Below are 25,464 nucleotides of genomic sequence, written 5' to 3' on the forward strand. Positions count from 1 at the left end.
ACAAATCTTGTTTTCTTTTTTCAATACATGATATCTTGGTAACTTATGTAACAATGATCTTAGCGTTTGAAATCTTCTGAAATTATTTCATATGGGATAGTTGTTTTCTTTTTCTATTTCAACTAGTGTTTCACCCACTATGGTCCATAGACTACCTGTTTCTGAATTACTGTGTGAGCCTATAAAAGAAGCAGATGGCGATACTAAGGTTCAGGGGGCTGTTGGGTACACTGTGATGGGACAATGGCCACAGAGCCAGAGAAAAACTGCTGATCTGAAGTTTGACCTTACTCAGCACCATTTATTTGAGGACTATGGTCTCACAGACTTTTGCAGATTGCTTATGGATTCCCAAAGACTCTGGGCTAAAGAGAACCTTAAACAACATGGTCTATTTTCCTTGATACCCCATGCTATATGCAAGTTTAAGACAGTGTTTCTCAGGTTCTCTGCATGGACAATGTGTGGACCACCTAGGTCATACTCACCTTGTGGCTCTTACTTAAATGTAGATATGAGGTAAATGCGTACTTTCTGTACTATCTTACTTTTTCTGTAAATCTAAAACACTTTTAAAATTAAAGAAAATAATCATCAAAAGAAAAAAGATGGCAGAGTAAACATTTTAATACTAATGATTTGAGAGAAATAATTACCGACACACAATAAAAGAGATGCAGTTAAGAGTGAGGAGCAAAGGAAAGATTCAATATATGGGCAAATCTAAATAAGTACTGACTATGCAAAACAATAATAATATCTTCTGGGGTTTACATAATACATGTTATTAAAATATGCAGTAATAATAACCCAAAGGTGGGGGTGGTAGATACAGTTAAAGAATCATCATGGCATTGCTTTGCCTAGAAAGTCAGAAAAATGTTAATAACTTTATTCTCTAATAAGTCAAGGATGCGTGTTATAACTTCTCTCATAACCATTAAAAGAATAATAAGAAAAAATATATAACCAATAAACTAATAGAAAGGAGGAAAGAAATGTTCAAAGTATACTTAATCTAAAATAAGGAAATAAAGTATAAGGGAACATAGAATATGTGGGACAAATAAAAGATAAAAACAACTAGTTAGAAATTATGCTCAGCCCTCCATGTCCACGGATGCAGAACCCGTGGACATGGAGGGCCAACTATATACCACACCATTTTATATAACGGACATGAGTATCCACAGATTTTGGTAACAACAAGGGTCCTAGAACCAATCCCCTGCAGACACCGAGGGATGACTGTACACTTAAACCCAAATAGATAAACAGTTTCATTACATATGAATGGCATAAATACTCCAATAAAAATACACAGACCATCAAACTTGATTAAAAACAACAAATATATGCTGCTTTCAAGAGATACACCTTACATACAAGGACACAGAAAGGCTGAAAGTTACGGGACAGAATAACTTAAAGTAAAAGGATACAAAAGATATATTATGCTTCCACTAGAAATAAAGAGCTGGTATTCTTCTAGTAAAACAGAAAAAGTAGACTTTATTGTAAGATACATGACTGATGATAGAAAGAGACATACTTTGATGAAACATTCCATCAAGAAGATATAAAAAGGTTTAATTTGTATGCGCCTACGAATATGGCATCAAAATACTGTATGTGAAACAAAAATTGATAGAACAAAAAGAGAAATAGAAATCAAGTAGATTTATTCCAGGAATGTAAGGTTGGTTTGACTTTCAAAAACAAATCATAGCAATTCAATACATGAACAAAATCAAGAAAAAAAAAAGATATTCTCAATAATGTAGATAAAGCATTTGATAAAATTCAGAATCCATTCATGATTTTTAAAAATAACTCTTAGCAAACTAATACTAAAAGGAATATCTTTAGTATAGAAAAGGACTTAACATAGAACCTACAGCAAACATAATGCCTGAAAGTGAAATGCTGAAAGCTTTCTTCCCTGACATCAGGAATAAGACAAGAACGTCCCCCATCACTGCTAGTATTCAGCATTACACTCAAGATACTCACTGGAGCAAGAGGGCAAGGAAAAAGAACTATAATTTTAAGGACTGGAAAGGAAGAAATAAACCCCTCTATATTTTCAGATGACAGAATTGTATATATAGAAAATACAAAGGAATCAAAAAGTAAACTATGATAATACTTAGTACCATGACTAGAATCATAGTCCATATACCCAGAGCAGTTGTATTTCTATATAATATCAACAAATAATAATAATATATATTTTTAAAGGTATCATTTATAATAGCAACCAATAAAAAAGAAAAACCAAATCCGTAGGAATAAATCTAATGAAAGATATATTCTATACAGAAAAACTGGGACTTCCTGGTGGCGCAGTGGATAAGACTCCGAGCTCCCAATTCAGGGGGCCCGGGTTCGATCCCTGGTCCAGGAACTAGATCCCACATGCATGCCGCAACTAAGAGTTCACATGCCACAACTAAGGAGCCCACCTGCTGCAGCTAAGGAGACCATGTGCCTTAACTAAGGAGCTGGCAAGCCACAACTAAGGAGCCCTGGAGCTGCAACTAAGACCCAGAGGAACCAACCAACCAACCAAACAAATAAATAAATAAATCTTTAAAAAGGAAGAAGAAGAAAAACTATGCGGCATTATTGGTAGAAAGTAAAGAAGGCTGAAATAAACGGAGAAATACACCAAGTTCATAGATTGGGACACAATATTTTAAAGAGGTTGACTCTCCCAAATTGATCTACCTATAGATTTATTACTATTCCAATTAAAATCTTACAGTTTTGGTGGACATTAGCAACATAATTCTAACATTTAAATGGAAATGAAAAGAGCCAAGAATGGTCAAGTGCCACTCTTTAAAAGGAAAACAGTGTTGAAGCACTTATACTACCAGATAACCAGTATTATTATGAAGCTACAATAATTAAGACGATATGGTATGGTAGAAAGAGACCAATGGCACATAACATGAAGTCCAGATATAGACCAATACATATATAGATACCTGATGAATGACCAGTGTGGCACTGGAAAGCAGTGGGAAGATGAACTATTGGATAACTTAGATATCAATAGGGAAAAAGTGAACCTTGACCCTTACTACACACCATGCACAAAAATAATTTCAAGACGGATTACAGATCAATGTGTGAAAGACGAAACAACAAAAATTCCAAAAAATAACATAGGGCAATATCTTCAAGACCTTGAAATAGAGAAAGAATTCTAACCTGAAGGAAAATACAATGAATGGGTATTTATTGAATTGGTAAGTTCTATTTAAAGGAGATACCAGTAAGAAAAAGAACACGCAAGGCACCAAATGGCTTTTGCAACATATAACCGACAAAGGGTACATATCCAGAATAAAAAGAAATATTATCAATACAATGTTGAATGAAATAATCCATATTCCAAAGAGTACAAACTATATAATTCACATTTTATAAAATTCAAAATAGGCAGTTAATCTAATCAATCAGAATTAGAAATCAAGATAGCATTTACCTTTGGGGAGGTGGGTGGTGATAATGAATATAGGCAATAAAGGAAGTTTCTGGGAGCTTGTAATGCTATTTATATTGACCTGTGTAATGATTATAACAGATATTTTCACTCTGGGCTCATTCACTATCATTTTTATTGTCTGCGTCAGAGAATCACTTCATTTCACATTGGACCTCCTACTAGTTTCTTGGTTGACGGAGTGCCCTCACTAGCATGGCCATCTCTCTATTACGAGCTTCACATGATGACTAGCACAAACCTTAGCATTCAAAGGGGGAACTGACTTTTTATTGATGTGAGTGAGAGAAAGAAAGTAATAGAGCAAATAAGGAAAAAATGTAGGAATCTATGAAGGACAGAATGCATCCTTCAATACAAGACTACTTGGGAATACATTATTAAAAGGCACAGTAAACCAAAACATGGAAAAGCAGGAGCTACGGCATAATGTCTACGCACCTATCACACAGGGTCAGATACAAAAGAAATGAGAAAGATGTACATAAGAACATTCTCCAGATTTTTCTTTATATATTTTAAAACCTGTTTCTTTATACACGCAAACACAAACTAACGTATGATCACCACCTTCACCATCCCTGCTCGTAATATCCCCTCCTTTACAATCCCAATGTTAGTGTCTTTGTTTCCCCACTGACAAAACAGTTAAAACAGTTAAGGTCATGAGCTTTTCCTTAAAGCCAACGAAATACAAGCAGGAAAGATTCAGGCAGAAAATGAGTTAGTCTAATGGTTCTCAAAGCCATCAGTGTGAATTACAATCACCTGGAGGAGTTTGTGAAAGCACAGTCACAGGCCTTCCCCCTAGAGAGTTTACATTTGAAAATTACCATAGGAGATTCTGCTGCAGGTGGTTTATGGGGAGAGATACTGATCTCGCTCAACACCCTACACTTCCTTAGAATTATTGTGTTATCATGCTATATATATATATATATATATATATATATATGCATACTCTGGGTCTAATTTCTAAAAATTTATTTTCAGGCTTCCCAGGTGGCGCAGTGGTTGGGGGTCTGCCTGCCGATGCGGGGGACGCGGGTTCGTGCCCCGTTCCAGGAGGATCCCGCATGCCGCGGAGCGGCTGGTCCCGTGAGCCATGGCTGCTGAGCCTGTGCGTCCGGAGCCTGTGCTCCGCAAAGGGAGAGGCCGCAGTGGTGGGAGGCCCGCGTACCACAAAAAAAAAAAAAAAAAAAAAGGAACCCCATTGTGAATCCTTCTGTAAAGCGAAAAATTATTCCTTGATTTATTTGTTGCATAAATTCAGATTTTCATATCTGAGTTCACCTGCTGGGAAGAAGCGTTCTCCCCATTGTCTAGGTCCTCTCGGCTAGCTTGCTGTTCAATATGTGACCTCACAATTCTCTGATTTACATGGAACTATTTAGAAAAACAAACAAGTAGAGTCGCATGTTAACTAGAGTGATTGGATTGAAGGGCTTCCAGGAGCCAGTAGGACAAAAGACAAAAGGAGCATGGGCCTCTGTATGGAAGGAAAACAAAATAAAAGGGAAGAGGTTAAAACCAAGAGAAGCATTCCGTAACTGTGAAGAGATGTAGCTATGAGGCTCAAGAGCCCTAGGCTTGAGATGTTTTTTCCAAGCTGCAGAAGGAATTAGGGGGCAAGACAGCCACTAGTTCCTTCAATAGCAAGGTAAGCTTAGGGAAATCTCTAACCTGATCTAGGGTATGACCACAGAGGAACTAGGAAGTGAAGACTAGTTAGAGAACCAAGAAGGGGAGGATGTAGGTCAGAAACGGGCTATATTTGGAGGATATATCAAGTCAATAGTACAAGGTTATGTCTTATTGTTTCTCTGTGCCCTGTGATAGCCTCAGACATACAGTAGATTTGTTAAACTTAATGAAAATAGCCAAAAAGGGTGGTGTCACAACTAACCACTGGGGACTGAATGGATGTTATTACCTCTCAGGTCACAGCCCAAAAGGAAGCCATGATGATTAAGTCATAGCAGCAAAGATGGGACTTTTTGAATCATACAGTCTATATATTAGATCAAACAAGAAGCCAACATTTTAGCAAGGAAGTTCCAAATCTCTATCATGAAACTCGTGAAGTTGCTGTGTAAGCACAATAAATAAGATGACATAGAAAAGATTCCAATGATAATGTGTAGCACATAGTAAATTTATAAAATTGTCTGTTCCCTTCCTCTTAATTCCCTACCAATCTCAACTTATTTCCAACAGACAGGACCCCTACCCCCCTTTTTTTTTTTGCCCATACCGCATGGCTTGTGGGATCTCAGTTCCCCAATCAGGGATCAAACCCATGCCCCCTGCAGTGGAAGCGCAAAGTCTTAACCACCAGACCACCAGGGAAGTCCCCAGAACCCCTTTTTGTAAACATGGAATAATACTGTGGCGGGCCATGGACTACTTTGGCGAAAGTTCAATTCAACAAATTATTTCTGCACACCTAATAACTGCCCAGTACTACAGAGGACACAAAGATAAATCAAACGCAACTCCTACCTTAAAGGAGATAATAATTCATAAGTGAAACAAGATGTGCATGAATGACCTCAATTCGAAGAACAAGCCAAAATGCCATAGATTTCTATTAAATCCCAGGGAACCCAGCGGTTATTTTTAATTACACACAAGAGTTAATCAGAAGAAGAAATGCATAATTAATAGAATTTTATTTTTCTTAATTGCTAGCAGTGCATCAAACCAATCCATCTGAGAGAGAGCTGGGGTCCTGTGTCACATGGTCAGGGGAGTATATGAAACAAAGAAAGAAGATTTTAGGATGGCATCAATGAGTCATCCTAAACAATGAGTCATCCTAAACAATGAGTCATCCTAAACAATCAGCGGCATCATCCTAAACTCAAGTGCCAAACTGTTTGTTATTCACATCTGAGGGAAAATAAAGGTAGGGAACTTAGAGCTGGGCTTCTCAAGTATAGCTCTAACAGCCCCTTTGGCGTGTCTTCCTGTCCCACGCTAACATAGGATACAACAAGACTCCAGAGTCTGCCATAAACAGAAAGGGTTTCTCTTCCCAGAAAAGCCATCATGTTTCCAGAGTCGGTTCTACCAAGAATTAAGCTTCTGGCTTCTTTGGGAACAAATGTATATATCTCCAATTCATACTCTCTTTGGGGGTTAATAAGTTTCAACTGCGAAAGTAGTGGTTTTCAAATTTTACTCTAGGAATGGAACTTTTTTTTGACCCTAAGTGGTCCAGAAATCAAATATGAAAAAGAGATCAAAGTGAAGAAGGTACAGTTGAAGCAGGGCTGTGGATGTGTGGAACCCTGCTGCCCGAGCCTCCATCTTCTCCCCAGTCCCCTCAGTGTCTCCTGAGGGGGCTTTGCAGAACCCCCAAGAAAAAGGTAGCCTTTGAATTATTATTATATCAGAGTCAAAATGTGATTTTAATAACTAGGAAGAATCCCTCAGAAAAGGAGTGATAATATTTTTAACAAAATATCTTGATGGTCAACTGGGTGTAAAAGGCTAGATCAGGAGAGCCTGGATCGGAAAGAAAAAGTTTAAAAATACAGCAAGTTAAACTTCCCCGCATAAGAATTAAATAAGAGTTTATGGTGGGGAGAAAGGAAAAAGAATATTTGTAAAACTTTGTGATACTGGTGATGCTGCGAAATTTCACCAAACACACAAGCTTATACTGATGGTCCCTGACTTACGATGGTTCACCTTGATTTTTCAACTTCACCTTCGTGCGAAAGCAATATACCTTCAATAGAAGCCATACTTCGAATTTTGAATTTTGATCTTTTCCCAGGCTGGCCCTGTGCTGTACGATCTGCTCTCCTGATGCTGGGCAGCACAGTGAGCCGCAGCTCCCAGTCAGCCCCGTGATCACGAGCGTAAACAACTGAAACAATTCTGTACCCATACGACCATTCTGTTTTTCACTTTCAGTACAGTATTCAGTGAATTCCATCAGATATTCCATACTTTACTATAAAATAGGCTTGGTGTTAAATGATTTTGCTCAACTGTAGGCTACCGTAAATGTTCTGAGCATGTTGAAAGTAGGCTAGGCTAAGCTATGATGGTCCGTAGGTGTATTAGATGCATTTTCAACTTACGATAGTTTCAACTCCTGATGGGTTTATCAGGACGTAAAGGCCGTTGTAAGACAAGGAAGACCTGTATAAGTGAGTATTTGTTGTGGAAATCAAAGAACTGAGCTCCCAATTCTGGACTGGCATGGGACAAAGGAAAGAGAAAGAGACTAGAGGTAAAAAGAGACCAGTAACAATGACAATTCAGTGGAAGCAAAAATAAAATGTGAGCCGTTTTAATTTATAGAAAAAAAAAACTGAGAGGGCAAGGAACTTCCAACAGAAAGTGGGATAGTGCCCTCACATAATTTTATCTAAATTTCAAAGAGCACAACTTAGATTTAGGTCCAAAAACCTATTTGGCACATGAGGGAACTCTGATTTTTCTCTGAGTATGGAATGAAAAATAAAAGATTACTCTCTTGCCCTAATTCTCCAAGTTGTCAGCCCTTCGAGAGAGAGACAGAGACAGACAAAGAAACAGACTATGGGCACTTCAAAGAGAGAGACTGACTACGGGTACTTCCTTAACGCTCCCAGAAAAAAGGTGGAGAAAAGGGAGGGAAGGGTGAAGTAGAAACAAGAGTAATGGAGGAGAAAAGGTAGGAATAAAAAAACAGAAAAGGAAGAGACATGGCATAAACATAAGTAGAAGACTAGGAAAAGACAGAAAAGATAAGGTGAGGGTAAATTTTCTAGCCAAGTCAGGAAAGCTCCTTCCCAAACTCAAAACTCAAACATCCAGTGTGGACCACACATGCATGTACCTGCTTATGTGCCCTAGTTGTTTTTATCTCCAGAAGGAGACTATCATCTTGAGAAGAGGGTTCCACAGAAATATCTTCTATTTCTCATGGCTCCTACAAATCACGTTCCAGTGCCCCCAACCAATGATGCTCAGTAAATGATGGTTAAATGAAAAAAAATCACTCCTTGGTTCTCTCTGTCTATTTGTCCAGGTACATGTCCTTTCACCCTCCATGAGAAATGAACTACCTATAAATCCCTTACCACACTGTGCTATTTCAAATCTCTGGGACTTTGCACATTTTAGGTATTCCTGCCAGAAATGTCCTTCACTCTGCCTGCCTGCCAAATTCCTAAATCCTCATCTTATGCCCACTTCCATTATTTTATTTATCATCCAACACATTCATTATCTGTATATATGTTTGCTTCACCAACTGAACTGTGAGATTTAGAAAGATAGATCCTATGTCTTTCTCAGCCCTCATAGCATTCCCAACATTTCTTTCATTCAGTCAACAAGTATTTATTAATCATCTATGTCTATCTTGTTACCCAATCTGTGAACTCCTGGATAGCAATGACTGTATTACTGACACCATTAGATGACTAGAACACAGCACACCCCCTCGCACATACAGGGTGCTCAGAATGTGTTGGTTAAATTAACACAGCAATTATAAAACACTGCCAACCTCTGACTATAACCTGAATGTCTTATGTGTAAAAAGACCGGCCAGTATAAAGATCTTGGAATCGTCTTTAGGCAAAGATATTACTCCGTCCCGGAGCCCTTCTTCTTTCCTCAGAGAGATTATTTTCTGTTTCTGCAACTTAACATTTAAAAAGCTGTGTACTGTTTGTTGTTCACTGAAACACCAGGCTAGTGAAATGATTAAAAGAAAAGGTACTGGGGGCTTCCCTGGTGGCGTAGTGGTTAAGAATCCACCTGCCAATGCAGGGGACACGGGTTCGAGCTCTGGTCTGGGAAGATCCCACATGCCACGGAGCAACTAAGCCTGTGTGCCACAACTACTGAGCCCACGAGCCACAACTACTGAGCCTGCGCTCTAGAGCCCGTGAGCCACAACTACTGAAGCTCACACGTCTAGAGCCTGTGCTCTGCAACAAGAGAAGCCACCGCAATAAGAAGCCAGCGCACCACAACGAAGAGTAGTCACAGCTTGCTGCAACTAGAGAAAGCCCACGCACAGCAACAAAGACCCAACACAGCCAAAAATAAATAAATAAATAAATAAATTTATTTTTAAAAAAAGAGGGGCTTCCCTGGTGGTGCAGTGGTTGGGAGTCTGCCTGCTAATGCAGGGGACATGGGTTCGAGCCCTGGTCTGGGAAGTTCCCACATGCCGTGGAGCAGCTAGACCCCGTGAGCCACAACTGCTGAGCCTGCGCATCTGGAGCCTGTGCTCCGCAACGAGAGAGGCCGCGATAGTGAGAGGCCCACGCACCGCGATGAAGAGTGGCCCCCGCTTGCCCCAACTAGAGAAAGCCCTCACACAGAAACGAAGATCCAACACAGTCAAAAATAAATAAATAAATAGCTGCTATTAAAAAACAAAACAAAAATAAAAACAAAAACCTTAAAAAAAAAAGAAAAAGAAAAGGCACTGGAATAAGATAAATCTGGGTCTAAATTCTGACTGCTACTTATTACTTGTGTGATCTTGGGCAAGTTATCTGATCTGAGTCTCAATTTCCTCACCTATAAAACGTGGAGAAAAAGAAATACCAATTCTCCACATTAAATGTGTAATAAGGAAACTGACAGGTAGTAAGTGATCAATTAGCATTAGCCAACAATACTGAAAAGTATAATCAAGGTTCAGTATATATCCTTCCCCCTCCCAAAATGTCACAGGCCCTGAATGAAGCGCAGTTATAGCTTAAGTGTAGCCCTTTAACTCCCCACTCACTCCTCTCCCAAAGCCCTTCCCTAGTCAGGGGCTGAGACTAGGCAACTGCCTGCAAATGGACAAGAATATTCCTTTAAGCTTTCAGAGGCTTTGGGACACTCTGATCTGATTCACCAGGCCTACCTCTACGTTCAATGCAAAATATCCCACAGGCCACAAGGCAAATGAGGCAGCTCACTATCTGGAGTTTGGCTCCCTGTGAAGAAGCAGCTTCTCTCCTCCATTAAAAAATACATATCTTGATATATTTTGAATATATGTGCTTTGTAAAATGTCTTCTGATAAAAAATGGATGTGGGGGTCTTTAAAAAATCAGAAGCTAGGCTGAGAATGAACAGAAATAGTGCTAGAGTTATTACTAGGGAGACCAATTGCATGCAGATGGCTTGGCAAATGGTGGGGGGAGGGGGAGGCGTTAGCAGCCTGCAGTGACTTGGAAGCTGGCAGGCAAGGAAAGGGCTAATTGGAAAAGGGCCGTTTCAAGGATTCACCCTGCTGGCATGAAGCCACAAAACATGTCATCTACCTCTTTTTTTTGTTTGTTTGGTTTTTTTTTTTGTTCCTTCTGATTCCACTCATGGGGATGCTAGAGGCCAGAACACACTTTAGGCTCCAGGTCAGGGGTTGGCAAACTTTACCTGTAAAAATCCACACTGGAAATATTTTATGCTTTGCAGACCATATGCTCTCTGTATCAGCTAATCAACTTTGCTATTGAGGCACAAAAAGAGCCACAGACAATAGGAAAAGAATGGCTCTGACTGTTTTCCAATAAAACTTTACTTACAAACACTGCATGCAGGCTAGATTTGGACCAGGGGGTCATAGTTTGAACCACCTTTGCTCTAGATGAATTCATCTATGGGTGCCAAGACGGGAAGCACAGAAAGAGTATTCCTGGGAAATGGGGACAACATACACAAAGCCAAGAGCATGAGGTTATGGCCATTGGCTAGCCATACGACCTTGGGTAAACTACAAAATCTGTTTATGGCTCAGTTTCCTTATCTGTGAAATGAAATGATCTCTAGGACCCTTTCCATTGCCAAAATTATGTGACTTTCCTGTCACAGTAGTGATCGTCAAACATTTTTCAGCATTCGGTTAAATCTTTTGTTTAACGAAGTCTTCTATAGAAGCCCTAAATGCATAAGAGATGAAAATGGAGGTAGCCTATTTGAAGCCGTTGAAGGCAACCTGTAGTCCTGCTTTTCCTATCATCAATCCAAATTACTGACCATTCCCAAACTCTTGATTCTCATCCATAGTTTTAAAAATCCCCTATCCCAATACGGGGTTGAATGATGGATAATAGCTTCATGATAAAAATAATCCATCTCCTAATTCTTCACAGGTTATGAATCTCTTTCACATATATTTTCCCCTAAACCCAAATTTCCCAAGGTACCCTATCTTCACATTAAGGAAGAATTTAACCCAAAGGAATAACTGTAGACATTTCAGGAAACATGGCAAAGGAAAGAGGGATTTATTTCAACAAAGATACATGGATATACTTCGGCTTATTTTCCTAAAGATCTTAGAAGTAGAAGAGACTGGTAAACATTTTCTCAAATATTTGAGCTACTTTGGCAACATTAGTCAGAGTTTTTAATGAATGTGACACTTACATGACTAAGTAATCACTGTGTTGGCTTGCCCTAAATAACTTCTGTCACAGAGGCCCATCATGCATTTCTACAATCTGCAATTAATAGGTTGAAAATTGAGCTTTCCTGTTCACCAAGGATGGCTTGAGGACTGTTCACTACCTATATGACTATGTTTTAGCTTGTGTGCTTCTGTGTGTAAGAGAAAGACAAAGGAAGGGAGGGAAGGATGGAAGGAGGGAGAGAGGGAAAGAGAGAGAGGGAGAGGGAGAGATATCATTTGCTGAGAAAATGGAGGAAGAGGAGAAGGGGGATTCATTAAGGACAGAACTGAATAATAACTGCTTCTGCAAAGTCACTGGAGTTAAATGCAGCAAAATCGGATCTAAACTGGGATTTTAAAAACCTACTATTATTTCATCTGTTATTCTGAAGACCCTCAAAAAGCCAATAATATCATGGCTAGCTGGCATCTAGGGGGCAATTTTATTCAAGCCAGATGGTTTTTCCTAACAACAACTGCAAAATTAAACTAAATTAACTAGAAGACTATCTCAAATTATTAGCACTGCCTGAAGGGAGTCAAACAGTGGTGTAGGATGATTTCAGTGACCAAAATAAAGGGATAATATGATCAAACCATCTCACTTCAATTAACTTCACCATTCATAATGGTCACTAAAGGCCAAATGAAAGGTTCTATGATTTAGTGAGTATTTCCATCCCTTCTGAGATCTTACAATTAGAAGCAGATAATATTGCACCATACTGACTGTGTAATGAATGCAAAGAAAGAAGAATTCATATGCTGAGTTGGAGGACTGAGTTGAAACCAACAACAAAAAAGGAACTGCTTGGAACGGTGTATCATGAAATGGAAGGAACAGTCAACAGGAACCAAATGGGTGAGGAACTAAGTTAGTTTCAGGAATGAAGATAACAGAAGCTAACCAACAGTCTTTTCAGAGTGGACCAATGGATGCAATCAAAGAGCAGATTAGCTGCCCCCTCCATTTACATGGACAATTTATGTCATGTTGATCATATGTGAAATGAAATGTTATGCAAACACAGATTGAAGCTGTTGTCATCAAACCTGATGACCACTTATAACCACCCCCCAGGACAGATAGTAGTCACTGGACAGCTCTTTGGAATGGATTCTCTGCCTCTATCCTGTGCTAATGGGGATAAGAAAGTCCCAAGACTGGGAATGTGGGGGGAAGGAAATCTGAAGGAAACTCATAGCTATTTTCCAAAGGGGAGGAAATGAATACAGAGGGGCAATAAAATAAAATTAAAATATACACATAAGCAGACACATGAAAAACCTACATTACTAAGAATCACTTCAGTGACTAAGAACTTCCTATTTCTTGAAGTAGTCACTGTAAGGCTCTTATGATTCTTAAAAATTTTTCCTTACCTTGTACTGAGTTTTCTCATTATACCTTTAGCCCACCAGCCTACTTCAACCCTTTTGTGGCTATCCAGAATAAACCTTCCTCTTCTACTTCAATGCATCAGATACTTGGGTCACATTTCCTCTTTCTTTTCTCCAACACTTTTCTTTTCTGGGCTTCCTTAAGTCATTGCTCAGACTCCTTGGAATTGCTCTCTCTTTGCCTATAATGCATAAGTTTTCCTAGATCTTTGCCTGGTTTACTTCTTCACATTGTTCAGGTTTCAGTTCAAATGTCATCTTCTCATAGCGACTGTCTCTGACCACTACATCTAGAGTAGCACCTTCTGAGTTACATTTTGTGACTTAAAAAAATTTTTTTTAAATATGTATGCATACAAAATAACATGTACAACCTATATGTAAGATATAAATATATGAAATAAAACAAAAATGCATGTCATCATCATTCGCTTTAAGATAAAAGATACTGCCAATAATTTTGAAGATCTCTCTGAGCCCATCTCCTCCTACATTAAGGTAAGTAACTACTATCCTAAATCATAATGATTATGTTTTTTCTCTCCTTTACAGCTTTACTAAATTTATATGGGGCCCTAAAATGTACATTTCTAGTCTTACCTGTTTTAATTTATATAAATGGAATCATAGCACATGCATTTTTATATGCCTTTCTTTTTTACTATACATCATATCGGAGAGATTCGTGCACGCTGCTATGTGCAATCATAGTTGATACTTTCTCAAAACTGTATAGTCTTTCCTTGAATGAATACAACATGTTTTCTTTACCATTCTACTGTCAGTGGATATTTGGGTTGTTTTCAGATGTCTGCTATTAAAAACAATGCTGTTGCACAGAGGATTTTTAAGGACATGAAAATATTCTGTACAATCCTATAATGATGGGTACATGTCATGATACATTTATCAAAACACATAGAATAAACAACACCAAGAGTGAACCCTAATGTAAATTATTGACTTTAGGTGATAATGACGTGTCAATGCAGGTTCATCGATTGTGACAAATGTACCACTATGGTAGGGGATGTTAATGGAGGAGGCTGTACTTGGGTGGAGACAGGGGGTTTATGGGAACTCTTGTACTTTCTGCTCAATTTTGCTGTGAGTCTAAACCTGCTCTGAAAAAGTCTATTTAAAAAGTAACGCTGTTATGAACATCTATGCATTTATTCAACGAAGAGTTATTGAGTACTTACTATGAACCAGGAACTAATCTAGGTCTGTGGATTTCAGTAGTAAAACGCAGTCAAAAATGTCTGGCTTCATGGAGTTTATACTGCAGTGGAGGGAGACAGACAATAAACAGGTAAGTAAAATATTCGGCATATAAGATGATGCTAAGTTCTATGGATAAAAATCAGGGGAGGAAAATGGCTTACGGAGTGTTGGCAGGGTGTAATTTTAAGGTTCAGTGAGGAAGTGATATTTAAGTAAAGTTCTAAAGAAGGTGAGGCAGCAAGCCGTTCTCTTCTGGGTAAAGAGTGTCCTAAGATAGGGGCATTTTTGGAGTGTGAAGCAAACAGCAAGGAACTTCACGGGGTTGGAGGTAAGTAAGGAAGGAAGAGAGTAAAAGGACATGAAGTCAGATGGGTAACGAGATGTGGCAGCACGAATTCTATAGACTCTTCTAGGCAATTGTTAGACTTTGGGCTTTTATTCTAGGAGACATGAAAAACTACTCAACATGTATCCCTAGAGTATACAGTGGTACAGTGTCTAGTCATAGGGTAGGCATATCTTCAACTTACTAATAAATGACAAATTATTTTCAAATACAACCACATCAATACACTCCCCCTAGCAGTATTCGAAGAATCCCCATAGCGCCACATTTAACCAACATTTGATACTATGAGGATTTAAACATTTTTGTCAATCTGATGGACTTAAAATGATACCTCACTGGGGTTATAATTCTTCTTTCCATGATGGGTGACGAGATTGAACCTCTATTTATTTTTTCCATAAAATAATTTCACTCTAACTCTTCACATCGATTGTTAACATAAGTGCTTTCTTTTTACCAAATCCAGAGCCACTTTTAAAATCACATTCTATTTTATTTAAGTTGTTTAAAATATAGTGTTTTTTTTAACATGAGAATGAGGCTTTCGCTGCTAAATTTTATCCTAACACTAAAGTTACCTTTTGATTTTTTTTTATTTCCACAAAGCAATCACTTTCAGCATTCACAAGATATTTTAAAATGGTGGAGTAATTTACCGGCAGTAAAAATGCACAGCCCTTAAGTCATTTTTTGGCAAACGCATATAGCTTGTGTAACCAGAACTCTATACAGTATAAAATATTCCACTGCCTCAGAAAGCTTCCTTTTGTCCCTTTTTTGTTCCCATCACAATCCCCTCACCACAGACCAGAAGTACTGATTTGAGCTCTATCACAGTAGAATAGTTTTGCCTATTATAGAATTTAATATAAATATGAGCATATAGTATGTATGCTCTTTTGACCCAGTGTGTTTTTCAGACTCATCCATATTGTTGCATATTATCAGTAGCACCTTTTAAAATACTGATAAATATTCCATTGTAAGAATGAACAGTTTGCCCATTCTCCTATTGATGGACATCTGGATTATTTCTAATTTGATATTTTTATTAATTAATCTGCTATAAATATTCTTGAATAATGCCCATTTTATACAATGTTTTCACATCTCTTCGATAATACCTAGGAGAATAACTACTGTGTCACAAAGAAGAATCTGTCTATTTTCTCAAGTGGTTTTATCATTTCACATTTCTACCAGCAATGGATGAGCTCCAGTTGCTCCAAAACTTTGAAAACATTTTATACTGTCAGACTTTTTCAATTTAGCCATTATACTGGGTGGTGTCTAATCATGAAGTAGTATCTCACTGTAGCCTATTCATATTTTTATTGGAAGGTTGTGTTTCCTTTTCTGTAAAATGTCCCTCCAAGCCCATATTTCTATTGAGATGTTCGTCTGTTCAAGTCAGGATATTTACATTTCCTGGCAACTGATCCCTTGTCAGTTATATGTGTTGCATATATCTAACTCCTATTTTGGGCATTTTACTTTCATGAAGATGTCTTTTAATGATCAAAAGTTTATTTTACTGCAACCAAATGATTTTTAACATCTTTATTAGAGTATAATTGCTTTACAATGGTGTGTTAGTTTCTGCTTTAAAACAAAGTGAATCAGTTATACATACACATATGTCCCCATATCTCTTCCCTCTTGCATCTCCCTTACTCCCACCCTCCCTATCCCACCGCTCTAGGTGGTTACAAAGCACCAAGCTGATCTCCCTGTGCTATGCGGCTGCTTCCCACTAGCTATCTATTTTACGTTTTGGTAGTGTATATATGTCCATGCCACTCTCTCACTTTGTCCCAGCTCACCCTTCCCCCTCCCCATATGCTCAAGTCCATTCTTTACTAGGTCTGCACCTTTATTCCCATCTTGCCCCTAGGTTCTTACGAACATTTATTTTTCTTTTTTTAGAATCCATATATATGTGTTACCATATGGCATTTGTTTTTCCCTTTCCCACTTACTTGACTCTGTATGAGTGTCTCAAGGTTCATCCACCTCACTACAAATAACTCAGTTTCGTTCCTTTTTATGGCTGAGTAATATTCCATTATATATATGTGCCACATCTTCTTTACCCATTCATTTGTTGATGGACACTTAGGTTGCTTCCATGTCCTGGCTACTATAAATAGAGATGCAATGAATATTTTGGTACATGACTCTTTTTGAATTATGGTTTTCTTAGGGTATATGCTCAGTAGTGGGATTGCTGGGTCATATGGTAGCTCTATTTTTAGTTTTTTAAGGAACCTCCATACTGTTCTCCATAGTGGCTGTATCAATTTATATTCCCACCAACAGTGCAAGAGGGTTCCCTTTTCTCCACACCCTCTCCAGCATTTATTATTTGTAGTTTTGATGATGGCCATTCTGACCAGTGTGAAATGATATCTCATTGCAATTTTGATTTGCATTTCTCTAATAATTAATGATGTTGAGCATTCTTTCACGTGTTTGTTGGCAATCTGTATAACTGCTTTGCAGAAGTGTCTATTTTGTTCTTCTGCCCACTTTTGGATCGCGTTGTTTTTTTCATATTCAGCTTGAGTTGCTTGTATGTTTTAGAGATTAATCCTTTGTCAGTTGCTTCATTTGCAAATATTTTCTCCCATTCTGAGGGTTGTCTTTTCGTCTTGTTTATGGTTTCCTTTGCTGTGCAACAGCTTTTAAGTCTCATAACGTCCCATTTGTTTATTTTTGTTTTTCTTTCCATTTCCATAGAAGGTGGGTCAAACAGGATCTTGCTGTGATGTATGTCATAGAGTGTTCTGCCTAAGTTTTCCTCTAAGAGTTTGATGGTGTCTAGACTTACATTTAGGTCTTTAATCCATTTTGAGTTTATTTTTGTGTATGGTGTTAGGGAGTGTTCTAACTTCATTCTTCTACATGTAGCTGTCCAGTTCTCCCAGCACCACTTACTGAAGAGACTGTCTTTTCTCCACTGTATATTGTTGCCTCCTGTATCAAAGATAAGGTGACCATAGGTGCCTAGATTTATCCCTGGGATTTCTATCCTGTTCCATCGATCTATATTTCTGTTTTTGTTCCATTACCATACTGTCTTGATTACTGTAGCTTTGTAGCAGAGTCTGAAGTCAAGGAGCCTGATTCCTCCAGCTCCATTTTTCTTTCTCAAGATTGCTTTGGTTACTTGGGGTCTTTTGTATTTCCATACAAATTGTGAAATTTTCTGTTCTACTTCTGGGAAAAATGTCAGTGGTAATTTGATAGGGATTGCATTGAATCTGTAGATTGCTTTGGGTAGTAGAGTCATTTTCACAATGTTGATGCTTCAAATCCAAGAACATGGTATATCTCTCCATCTATTTGTATCATCTTTAATTTCTTTCATCAGTGTCTTATAATTTTCTGCATACAGGTCTTTTGTCTCCTTAGGTAGGTTTATTCCTAGATATTTTATTCTTTTTGTTGCAATGGAAAATGGGAGTGTTTTCTTAATTTCACTTTTAAATTTCTCATCATTGGTGTATAGGAATGCAAGAGATTTCTGTGCATTAATTTTGTATCCTGCTACTTTACCAAATTCATTGATTAGCTCTAGTAGTTTCCTGGTAGCATCTTTAGCATTCACTATGTATAGTATCATGTCATCTGCGAACAGTGACAGCTTTACTTCCTCTTTTCCGGTTTGGATTCCTTTTATTTCTTTTTCTTCTCTGATTGCTGTGGCTAAAACTTCCAAAACTATGTTGAATAATAGTGGTGAGAGTGGGCAACCTTGTCTTGTTCCTAAACTCAGTGGAAATGGTTTCAGTTTTTCACCACTGAGGACGATGATGGCTGTGGGTTTGTCATATATGCTCTTTATTATGTTGAGGAAAGTTCCCTCTATGCCTACTTTCTGCAGGGGATTTATCATAAATCGGTGTTGAATTTTGTCGAAAGCTTTCTCTGCATCTATTGAGATGATCATATGGTTTTTCTCCTTCAATTTGTTAATATGGTGTATCATGTTGATTGATATGCGTATATTGAAGAATACTTGCATTCCTGGGATAAACCCCATTTGATCATGGTGTATGATCCTTTGAATGTGCTGTTGGATCCTGTTTGCTGGTATTTTGTTGAGGATTTTTCCATCTATGTTCATCACAGATATTGGCCTGTAGTTTTCTTTCTTTGTGACATCTTTGTCTGGTTTTGGTATCAGGGTGATGGTGGCCTCATAGAATGAGCCTGAGAGTGTTCCTCCCTCTGCTATATTTTGGAAGAGTTTGAGAAGGATAGGTGTTAGCTCTTCTCTAAATGTTTGATAGAATTCGCCTGTGAAGCCATCTGGTCCTGGGCTTTTGTTTGTTGGAAGATTTTTAATCACAGTTTCAATTTCAGTGCTTGTGATTGGCCTGTTCACATTTTCCATATCTTCCTGGTTCAGTCTCGGAAGGTTGTGCATTTCTAAAAATTTGTCCATTTCTTCCAGGTTGTCTATTTTATTGGCATAGAGGTGCTTGTAGTAATCTCTCATGATCTTTTGTATTTCTGCAGTGTCAGTTGTTACCTCTCCTTTTTCATTTCTAATTCTATTGATTTAGGTCTTCTCCCTTTTTTTCTTGATGAGTCTAGCTAATGGTTTATCAATTTTGTTTACCTTCTCAAAGAACCAGCTTTTAGTTTTATTGATCTTTGCTATTGTTTCCTTCATTTCCTTTTCATTTGTTTCTGATCAGATCTTTATGATTTCTTTCCTTCGGCTAAGTTTGGGGGGTTTTTTTGTTCTTCTTTCTCTAATTGCTTTAGGTGTAAGCTTAGGTTGTTTATTTGAGATGTTTCTTGTTTCTTAAGTTAGGCTTGTATAGCTATAAACTTCCCTCTTAGAACTTCTTTTGCTGCATCCCGTAGGTTTTGGGTCGTCATGTTTTCATTGTCATTTGTTTCTAGGTATTTTTTGATTTCCTCTGATTTTTTTTTTTTCGGTACATGGGTCTCTCACTGTTGTGGCCTCTCCTGTTGTGGAGCACAGGCTCCGGATGCGCAGGCTCAGCGGCCATGGCTCACAGGACCAGCCGCTCTGCGGCATGTGGGATCTTCCCGGACCGGGGCACGAACCCATGCACCCTGCATCGGCAGGCGGACTCTCAACCACTGCACCACCAGGGAAGCCCTCCACTTTGATTTTTTCAGTGATCTCTTGGTTATTAAGTAGTGTGTTGTTTAGCCTCCATGTGTTTGTATTTCTTACAGATTTCTTCCTGCAATTGATACCTAGTCTCATAGCACTGTGGATGGAAAAGATATTTGACATGATTTCAGTTTCCTTAAATTCACCATGCCTTGTTTTGTGACCCAGGATATGATCTATCCTGGAGAATGTTCCATGAGCACTTGAGAAGAATGTGTATTTGGTTGTTTTCAGATGGAATGTCCTATAAATATTAATTAAGTCCATCTTGCCTAATGTATCATTTAAAGCTTGTGTTTCCTTATTTATTTTCATTTTGGATGATCTCTCCATTGGTGAAAGTGGGGTGTTAAGGTCCCCTACTATGAAGGTGTTACTGTCGATTTCCCCTTTTATGGCTCTTAGTATTTGCCTTATGTATTGAGGTGCTCCTATGTTGGGTGCATAAATATTTACAATTGTTATATCTTCTTCTTGGATCGACCCCTTGATCATTATGTAGTGTCCTTCTTTGTTCCTTCTAATAGTCTTTATTTTAAAGTCTATTTTGTCTGATATGAGAATTGCTACTCCAGCTTTCTTTTGGTTGCCATTTGCATGAAATATCTTTTTCCTTCCCCTTACTTTCAGTCTGTATGTGTCTCTAGGTCTGAAGTGGGTCTCTTGTAGACAGAAAATATAAAGGTCTTGTTTTTGTATCCATTCAGCCAATCTGTGTCTTTTGGTGGGAGCATTTAGTCCATTTACATTTAAGGTAATTATCAATATGTATGTTACTATTCCCATTTTCTTAATTGTTTTGGGTTTGTTATTGTAGGTCTTTTCGTCCTCTTGTGTTTCTTGCCTAGAGAAGTTCCTTTAGCAGTTGTTGTAAAGCTGGTTTGGCAGTGCTGAACTCTCTCAGTTTTTGCTTGTCTCTCAGTTTTTGCTTTTAATTAAAATTAAAAGTTTTAATTTCTCCATCAAATCTGAATGGGATCCTTGCTGGGTGGAGTAATGTTGGTTGCAGGCTTTTCTCCTTCATCACTTTAAATACGTCCTGCCAGTCCCTTCTGGCTTGCAGAGTTTCTGCTGAAAGATCAGCCGTTAACCTTATGGGGATTCCCTTGTGTGTTATTTGTTGTTTTTCCCTTGCTGCTTTTAATATGTTTTCTTTGTATTTAATTTTTGACAGTGTGATTAATATGTGTCTTGGCGTGTTTCTCCTTGGATTTATCCTGTATGGCACTCTCCGTCCTTCCTGGACTTTATTATTTCCTTTCCCATACTGGGGAAGTTTTCAACTATACACTCTTCAAATATTTTCTCAGTCCCTTCCTTTTTCTCTTCTTCTTCTGGGACCCCTATAATTCGAATGTTGGTGCATTTAACATTGTCCCAGAGGTCCCTAAGACTGTCCTCAATTCTTTTCATTCTTTTTTTCTTTATTCTGCTCTGCAGGAGTTATTTCCACTATTTTATCTTTCAGGTCACTTATCTGTTTTTCTGCCTCAGTTATTCTGCTCTTGATCCCTTCTAGAGAATTTTTAACTTCATTTATTGTGTTGTTTATCTCTGTCTGTTTGCTCCTTAGTTCTTCTAGGTCCTTGTTAAACGTTTCTTGTATTTTCTCCATTCTATTTCCAAGATTTTGGAGCATCTTTACTATCATTATTCTGAATTCTTTTTCAGGGAGACTGCCTATTTCCTCCTCATTTGTTAGGTCTGGTGGGTTTTTGCCTTGCTCCTTCATCTGCTGTGTGTTTCTCTGTCTTCTCATTTTGCTAAACTTACTGTGTTTGGGGTCTCCTTTTCGCAGGCTGCAGGTTCCTAGTTCCCGTTTTTTTGTGTGTCTGTCCCCAGTGGCTAAAGTAGTTTCAGTGGGTTGTGTAGGCTTTGTGGTGGAGGGGACTAGTGCCTGTGTTCTGGTGGATGAGGCTGGATCTTGTCTTTCTGGTGGGCAGGTCCACATCTGGTGGTATGTTTTGGCCTGTCTGTGGCCTTATTATGATATTAGGCAGCCTCTGTGCTAATGGATGGGGTTGTGTTCCTGCCTTGCTAGTTGTTTGGTATAGGGTGTCCAGCACTGTAGCTTGCTGGTTATTGAGTGGAGCTGGGTTTTGGCATTGAGATGGAGATCTCTGGGAGATTTTCGCTGTTTGATATTCCGTGGATCTGGGAGGTCTCTTGTGGACCAGTGTCCTGAACTTGGCTCTCCCACCTCAGTGGCACAGCCCTGACGCCTGGCTGGAGCACCAAGAGCCTGTCCTCCACACGGCTCAGAATAAAAGGGAGAAAAAAAAAGAAAGAAGGAAAGAAGAAGATAAAATAAAATAAAGTTATTAAAATAAAAAATAATTATTAGGAAAAAAAATTTTTAATTAAAAGAAAAAAAAGCAGACAGACAGAACCCTAGGACAAATGGTAAAAGCAAAGCTATACAGACAAAATCACACCCAGAAGCATACACATACACACAAAAATAGAAAAAGTGAAAAATATATATATAGCATTGCTCCCAAGTCCACCTCCTCAATTTGGGATGATTTGTTGCCTATTCAGGTATTCCACAGATGCAGGGTATATCAAGTTGATTGTGGAGATTTAATCCGCTGCTCTTGAGGCTGCTGGGAGAGATTTCCCTTTCTCTTCTTTGTTCGCACAGCTCCTGCGGTTCAGCTTTGGATTGGCCCTGCCTCTGCATGTAGGTCGCCTGAGGCCGTCTGTTCTTCACTCAGACAGGATGGGGTTAAAGGAGCAGCTGCTTCGGGGGCTCTGGCTCACTCAGGCCGGGGGGGAAGGAGGGGTACGGATGCGGGGCGAGCCTGCGGCGGCAGAGGCCAGTGTGATGTTGCACAGCCTGAGGTGCCGTGTGTTCTCCCAGGGAAGTTGTCCCTGGATCCCGGGACCCTGGCAGTGGCGGGCTGCACAGGCTCCCGGGAGGGGAGGTGTGGATGGTGACCTGTGCTTGCACACAGGCTTCTTGGTGGCGGCAGTAGCAGCCTTAGCGTCTCATGCCCGTCTCTGGGGTCCGCGCTGATAGCTGTGGCTCGCGCCCGTCTCTGGAGCTCCTTTAAGCAGCGCTCTTAATCCCCTCTCCTCGCCCACCAGCAAACAAAGAGGCAAGAAAAAGTCTCTTGCCTCTTCGGCAGGTCCAGACTTTTCCCGGACTCCCTTCCGCCTAGCCGTGGTGCACTAACCCCCTTCAGGCTGTGTTCACGTCGCCAACCCCAGTCCTCTCCCTGTGCTCCGACCGAAGCCCAAGCCTCAGCTCCCAGCCCCGCCCGCCCCGGCAAGGGAGCAGACAAGCCTCTCGGGCTGGTGAGTGCAGGTCGGCACCGATCCTCTGTGAGGGAATCTCTCCGCTTTGCCCTCCGCACCCATTTCTGCACTGTCCTCCGCGACTCCGAAGCTTCCCCCCCTCCGCCACCCGCAGTCTCCGCCCGCGAAGGGGCTTCCTAGTGTGTGGAAACCTTTCCTCCTTTACAGCTCCCTCCTACTGGTGCAGGTCCCATCCCTATCCTTTTGTCTCTGTTTATTCTTTTTTCTTTTGCCCTACCCAGTTACGTGGGGAGTTTCTTGCCTTTTGAGAGGTCTGAGGTCTTCTGCTAGCGTTCAGTAGGTGTTCTGTAGGAGTGGTTCCACATGTAGATGTATTTCTGATGTATTTTGGGGGAGGAAGGTGATCACCGCATCTTACTCTTCCACCATCTTGAAGCTCCCCCCCACGTCGTGACCACATTTATCAATCCTTTTCATTTATGGTTTGCACTTTTTAAATTGAGCTTTTTAGTTTCCATGAAAAATCTTGCTGGGATTTTTACTGGAATTGCTCAATTTGGAAAGAATTGACATATTTACAAAATTGAGTTTTCCCCTCCCTGAACAAGATAAATCTGTCAAATTAATGGTTTTGACAGGTTTTAAAATTTTCTCCATAAATATATTACACATTTAAATGGTAGCATTTTAAATAGTACTTTAATCCTTTTTAGAAAACCACTTTTGTCTCTGTGTATCACCTTTATTACTGGATCTCAATCCTTTCTACACATTACAATCAACTGAGGATCACCTTAAAATAATAGTATAATGTATAGTATAGTATAATAATAATGCCTGAGGGTACACACACAGTGGTTCTGATTTAATTAATCTGGGGTGAGGTCTAACTGCCAAGTGAACATTCAATAAGTATTGAGAACTACTGCTTTATGTCGCACCTCAACTTTTACATTTTGCGCCTATATTTTTTTCTACATATAATACCTTTGCTGTTATCCTACTGCTTTTTTAATTCTTAAAGTTGGATGTTTAACTCATTAATTTTCAGTCTTTTTCAACTTCTAATGTAAGCATTTCAGACTCTATATTTCCTTTCACTACCACTTTATCTGTATTCCCCTACTGTACTTTGATATGTACTATTTTATTTAATTTTAGGTTTTAGATGAATTCTATACCTATGTTTTCTTCTGTGACCCATGAGTAAAATACTAACATGCTTTTAAATTTCCAACTATAAGGGGATTGGTTACATTTTTGTTACACATTTCTTACTTAAATGCATTTTGGTTAGAGAATATAATCCGTATGATACTGATTCTTACAAATTTTTACAAATGTGTTTTGTGGCAATTGCACACGGTCACTTTTTTATATGCTTGAAAAGAATTTCTATTCTCTAATTGTTGGAAACAGTATTCTAATTGTATATGTCCACTAGATCAAACTTGTCAATTTTGTTATTCATTTTTTATTCTTTTGTTAGTCTTCTATCTATATCTTTACTGAGTTTTATCTGCTTGATCTATCAATTACTTGGAGAGGTATACAAAATTCTCTTATGATGGTGGAGTGGTCAATTTATCCTGACTCCATGTTTACTTTCTCTTTCCCTATCAGCTCCCTTTCAAGTTGCTGTCCACTCAGGTGATCCAGAAACGGACCTCTAAAGCGCAGAATCCAGGACATTCACACCTGGGATCCATATCTGGAATGGCTCTTTGCCTAGTAACAGCATCATTTGAAATTTACACATGCAGGTGGGATGTCAAAGCCCATATTGGAAGCCGGTGGTGAAACTGAGCAATCAAGGTATTTTAGCAGTTCCTTGCAAAGCAGGGAAAGAACTACCTCTCCATCTTCATCCCTATCTCTGATTCAATTCAGGACCCAAAGGCAAAGTAAACACCACAGTATTTAGTCAGTGGTGTTTCAAATAAGGAAATTCTTCTCTTTTTCATATGCTATAAACAGTCCAAGAGATAAAAATAGAGGAAAACTAAACCAAAAAACCCAAGGTGACACCGATATAGAAATCTAAAAATAAATCAAGACCAAAATAACCAGGGTGATTGGTTATTTCCATAAAGTAAAGACAGAATACCTTACGCACGTGTATCTCAAGACATCAGCTCAAACATCAGGCACCC

The sequence above is a fragment of the Orcinus orca genome, chromosome X (genome assembly GCF_937001465.1).
Source record: "Orcinus orca chromosome X, mOrcOrc1.1, whole genome shotgun sequence".
Classification (NCBI taxonomy): domain Eukaryota; kingdom Metazoa; phylum Chordata; class Mammalia; order Artiodactyla; family Delphinidae; genus Orcinus; species Orcinus orca.